The sequence below is a fragment of the Oryx dammah genome, unplaced genomic scaffold (assembly GCF_014754425.2).
Source record: "Oryx dammah isolate SB20612 unplaced genomic scaffold, SCBI_Odam_1.1 HiC_scaffold_14, whole genome shotgun sequence".
NCBI classification, from domain to species: domain Eukaryota; kingdom Metazoa; phylum Chordata; class Mammalia; order Artiodactyla; family Bovidae; genus Oryx; species Oryx dammah.
Window position 1 is genome coordinate 29,277,073 of NW_024070198.1, and position 5,545 is coordinate 29,282,617.

General features: G+C 42.7%; 1 non-coding gene across 1 annotated transcript; it reads left to right on the forward strand.

Annotated features, from left to right (window-relative positions):
• The first annotated feature begins 226 nt into the window (after positions 1-226).
• On the forward strand, positions 227-299 carry TRNAG-UCC. The gene has a single exon. It is a non-coding gene; the product is annotated as a tRNA-Gly (tRNA).
• Positions 300-5,545: the final 5,246 nt, after the last annotated feature.

Consider the following 5,545-nt stretch of genomic DNA (forward strand, 5'->3'; position numbering starts at 1 on the left):
AGGTTTACTCCAATCATGTGTTTACTTGGGATGACCTGAGAAAAGCTGATGTAAGGTGGAATTAGAACTCTCCCAGCTCAGGGTACGAGGACATGGCAACCCACTCCAGTATTCTTGTCTGGAGAATCCCATGGACAGAGGAGCCTGGCAGGCTACAGTCCATTGGATCACAAAGAGTTGGACCCACCTGAAGTGACTTAGCACACACACACACAGCTCAGGGACTTCCCTGGTGGTCCAGTGGTTAAGACTCTGCACTTCCAATGCAGAGGACATGAGTTCAATCCCTGGCCAGGGAACTAAGATTCCACATGCTGCATGGTGTGGCCAAAAAAACTGTTTTATTAGTAATAATAAAAGAGAACTCTCCCAGTTCAGGCCTCAGTATGGCTAGCAGGAGGCCCCATTGCTCTTCCACACTCATTTTAAAATTCATATTCCCCAGGTAAAGTCCTCTTTCCATCTGTACAGTTACCTGGGCACTCTTCACCTAGCTGAGCACTTTTTACAGTCTGCCAGGTACAAGGATTCCTTTGATCCATGGATCTTTTCTCAATTCCATAGTGAGCTCTGAGAGAAGAGAGTCATAGTTATCTCTGCTGCCCCTATCCCCGCAAGTATATTAGAGGTTCAATAAAGCCTGGGCAGCTTGTCAAAGGCAAGAAACACTCAATCATATCTCAGTAAAGCTGGGGAGAGGAAAACAAATGAATATGAAGACTGATTGTATTCAGGCTATTGCAATAAAAAGATCCCACGATCAGAATGTCTCCACGGGGGGTAGAGTGGGGGGGGGGTGTTGTTTTGCCCTTTAATGGGAAGCAAAGGAGAACAAATAAGTTACAGATAAGACGATTTACAGTCAGGCTGTTTTGCAAGCATGGCAAGTTTCAATCAGTTGTCAGACCAGGAAATATTTTTCTCTGTGGTTAGCTAGTTTCGGGGGACAAACGGTTCTAACCTCAGCTGATCAATCATGAGTCAAAGACCAGGAAGTTGGAGGGGCTGGGCCCAGCCTTGTCAGCAGGCTCAGACAAAGGGGGCAAGGTCTGTGCTTGGCCTTGTCACAGGTAAATAAGGCAGCCACCCACAAGTCTGGTGAGTGTCCTGGGAAAGTGTGCACTGTCAGCTTCATCTAAGCCACGTGGGGAAGGCTAATTCTTTGTGGCAAACTGTCTATAGGGATGCAAAGGTGGGGGGAACTTCTTAACTGTCACTGTTTCCAGGAGCCCAGGGCTCAGGTAAAGTTCAACACTGTCAAACTGAATGAAAGAAAACATGCAATATAGATAAATAGACAGACAGATAGGCCACTGGGCTCTTCAAAGAAAGATTATTCCTGCTCTCTGTCCCTGACTCAGCTCGCTATTTGTGAACTACTAAACTGAAAAACAAGAGAGAGAAGACAGGAACTTCCAAATGGAAGATTTACCTTTAAGGTTACTGGACTTTAAAACTTGCAGTATAAATGTCACACTGGTAATTCTGCACCAGGGTTGAAGATGTGAGAAGCAATGGGTGTAAAGGATGCTTCTACACGTGTATTCAGGAGAAGGTGGTGGTCACAAGGACTGTGATCCGAGGAGCTTTAGTCAAGGAAGTCATTGTCATTTAGATTTTGTTTGTTTTTTTGTTTTTTAGCTTATTTTATTGACGTACAGTTGATGTATATTGTTTTGTTAAATTCTGCACGAAAAGTGATTCAGTTATACATTCTTTATACCTGCCGTGCTAAGTTGCTTCAGTCATGTCCGACTCTTTGTGACCATATGGACTGTAGCCCTCCAGGCTCCTCTGTCCATGGGATCCTCCAGGCAAGAATACTAGAGTAGGTTGCCATGCCCTCTGCCTGGGGATTTTCCCAACCCAGGGATCAAACCAGCATCTCTTAAGTCTCCTGCATGGCAGGCTGATTCTTGACCACTAGCACCACCTGGGAAGCCCCCTTTATACATATATGCATTCTTTTTTAAATTCTCATTACAATTTGGTTTGATCCTTGCTTACGCAGCAGAGATCCATTACTCACCACCCCTGCAGTTTGAAACTCCATATATAGGTTGTTTCTGCAACCGCCAACCTGTACCTGAGGCTCACTGGGTTAGGGTCCCAAGAAAAGAATGCAGCTCACTCAGAAATCAAACATTCTTCCTCCTGACACACTTTTGCCTATGTTTCTAGCCCAGGCTTGAGAGGGGAGAGTTAGGAGGCCCGAGCCAGAAGGAAAAGAGTTGTAAGCTGAGGAAGTCCTTTGAAAAACAAGCTTTGTTTGAAGTCTGGGTAGAAGTTCTAGTTGCCTCTCCTCTTTTATTTTTAATCACTTTGATTATCCCCAATAGCAGACAAGCAATGCTGGGAAATTTCTGTTGTCCATTCACTAAGTTCTGTCTCATTCTATGTGACCCCATGGACTGTAGCAGGCCAGGCTCCTCTGTCTTCCACTATCTCCTGGAGTTTGCTCAAATTTATGTTCATTGAGTTGCTGATGCTATCTAGCCATCTCATCCTCTGCCATTCCCCTTTTCCTTCTCCCTGCCTTCAATTTTTCCCAGCATCAGGGTCTTTTCCAATCAGTCAGCTCTTTGCATCAGGTGGCCAAAGTATTGGAGTTTCAGCTGCAGCTTCAGTCCTTCCAAAGAATATTCAGGGTTGATTTCCTTTAGGATTGACTGGTTTGATCTCCTTGCAATCCTAGGGACTCCCAAGAGTCTTCTCTAGGACCACAATTCAGAAGCATCAATTCTTTGGTGCTCAACTTTCTTTATGGTCCAAGTCTCACACCCATACATGACTACTAGAAAAACTATAGCTTTGACTGTATGGACCTTTGTTGGCAAAGTGACATCTTTGCTTTTTTACACTATCTAGGTTTGTCAGGGCTTCCCTGGTGCCTCAGACAGTGAAGAATCTGCCTGCAAAGCAGGAGACAAAGGAGACTCAGGTTCAGTCCCTGGATTGGGAAGATCCCCTGGAGAAGGGAATGCCAACGCACTCCAGTATGCTTGCCTGGAGAATTCCATGGACAGAAGAGCCTGGCATGACCCATATCCAAGAGAGAAATCAATCAATAGAAACAAATACAGAAATGAAAGGCATAATGGGAGTAGCAGAAAAGGCTTTAAAATAATTATTACAGGAGATAGAATAACACCCTAAGTAATTTGCCATTAATCTTAAAGAATGCAGGAAAGGAGGTAAAAGAATAGATGGCCCAAATAGAAAACAAACAGCAAGATGCTAGACCCAAACCCAGCTGAAAGTAAGTAGGTAAAACACTCCAATTAAAGGGGAGAGGGTGTTTGACTGGATAAAAGTAAAACTGAAAATAATCATGTGGGTCTACTTCTCTTTTTGTTATATTCACTATGTTTTTGTATTTTTTAATGGTTACCAGGGAAGGGGGACGGCACTATAGGAGTAGGGGATTAAGAAGCACAAACTATTATGTATAAAATAAGCTACAAGGATATATTATACAATACAGGGAATATAGCCAATATTTCATAACTATACATGGAACATAACTTTTAAAAATTGTAAATCACTACATTGTGTTCCTGTAATTTATATAATATGAATCTACTATACTTCAATTAAAATAAATAAAGATACAGGAGGAGTAAAAAGAAAATCAAAAAGCAAAATAAAAATGTCTTCTCGTAAAATTAAAAAAGAAAAGAATCATATGGGAAATGACAAATGTCCAGTTTAACCAACTCATCAGATTTGGAAAGGTTAGAAACAAGAGATAAGCCTAGGAAGTTTGATGAAGCCAGATTATGTTGCATCATAGAGGCCAAAAAACCTATACTTGCACCTTCTGTGTGCAAATAAATAGTCTACCTTGTAAAATGAAATGACCTTCTGGGAGAACAGATATAAAGTTGACGTACTTTCCAGAATAATTTATTTCATAAGAAAAGCAAATATTTCTCCATCTCCTGGTTTTCCATTTCCTCGTGAGAAAACAGGGTGGCTACGGTCATGCATTTCAGCTGCCCGAGCCCCCACCTTGCATAAATAGGCCAGGTGACAAGCAAAACGTTCACCTTTAAGCTGCATGCTATGATCTTCCTTGTAAAGTGAAATGTACTTGGAAACTGAAGAAAACAGTAAGTCTAATCTTCCCTTGTCATTAAATCAATAAAGAAATTAAGACAACATTACTCGAAACTGTAGTTCTTAAAAGACATCACTTTTTTTATTATTGTCATTATTATTATTGTTATTTCATTTTTCAGTGGCCACCAAGTATGAAGGTTTCTGAAGTTAAAAGCACAGCAAGATATAGAAAAGATATTGCTTTTGCCTGAGTTTCATGAAGCTGATATCAATCTTTTATTTCATAAACTTCAGGCTGGTTATTGCTTTAAACACGTGCTTTGGTGCATTAAATGTGGCACTGCGAGGAATACAAATAAGAGAATTCCCAATGATACTAAGCAGGGGTGGAGGCGCTGAGGAAGAGCTGACTTCCCTCCCACGCCTGGAGAATGGAATTCAAGAAAGGTCACCAAACAGTCAGACTTCGGGGATAAATCTGAGCTAAACTGACTCAATGAACAACACAGAGGGACAGTTTTCACTGTTGTTTTTTCCCAGTAAGAAGAGAAAGGACAAAGGATTTGATTGAGCCTCCAAAAGACGTCTGACTGTGTGGTGGCTGAAAGGGCCCAGACCTCAGTGTCAGACGCCTGGAGTTTACCCCTAGCTCAGCCCCTAAATAACCCACCCCTCTGAACCTCAGTTAGATCTGTGAGATGACAGCATTTTGCAGCAGTTAATCTCTAAAAACCCTTTCCGGCTTGAAATTTTAAGGCCCTCGTACATACCTCCCGGAAAAGGCAATGGCACCCCACTCCAGTACTCTTGCCTAGAAAATCCCATGGATGGAGGAGCCTGGTAGGCTGCAGTCCATGGGGTCTCGAAGAGTCAGACACGACTGAGTGACTTCACTTTCACTTTTCACTTTCATGCATTGCAGAAGGAAATGGCAACCCACTCCAGTGTTCTTGCCTGGAGAATCCCAGGGATGGGGGAGCCTGGTGGGATGCTGTCTATGGGGTCACACAGAGTCGGAGACGACAGAGGCGACTTAGCAGCAGCAGTACATACCTCCATGGAGCAATCGTTCATATTTGGGAAATACTTTCCAAAACACCATTGGCCTTGATACTAATCACAGCTTTGAGAAGAATAAAGGGTTGAGCCCAGTGAACTGAGGTTTAGCTAAGCTGAAGGACACACAGGTAGCTAATGATAAGTCTGGTCCTGGGCTGCAGGTCTCCTGGCTTCTAATCACGTGTCCCTTATCCCGTCCCACACTGCCTCTCAACAAAGAGAAGATGAGTCTTATTTAAAGGGAACATTCAAGCCAAACAGGGAAATGGTGCTTTTGAGTTGTTCAGAAAGGATGGATATTGGACCAAACTGTGAAAATGGAATGGGACTATCCATCAGATGAGGATGAAGGGAGCTTGCCCACTTCTGGGTATTTGCACAAAAGAATTGAAAATAGGTGCTTAAATCATCTATGAATGTCTTT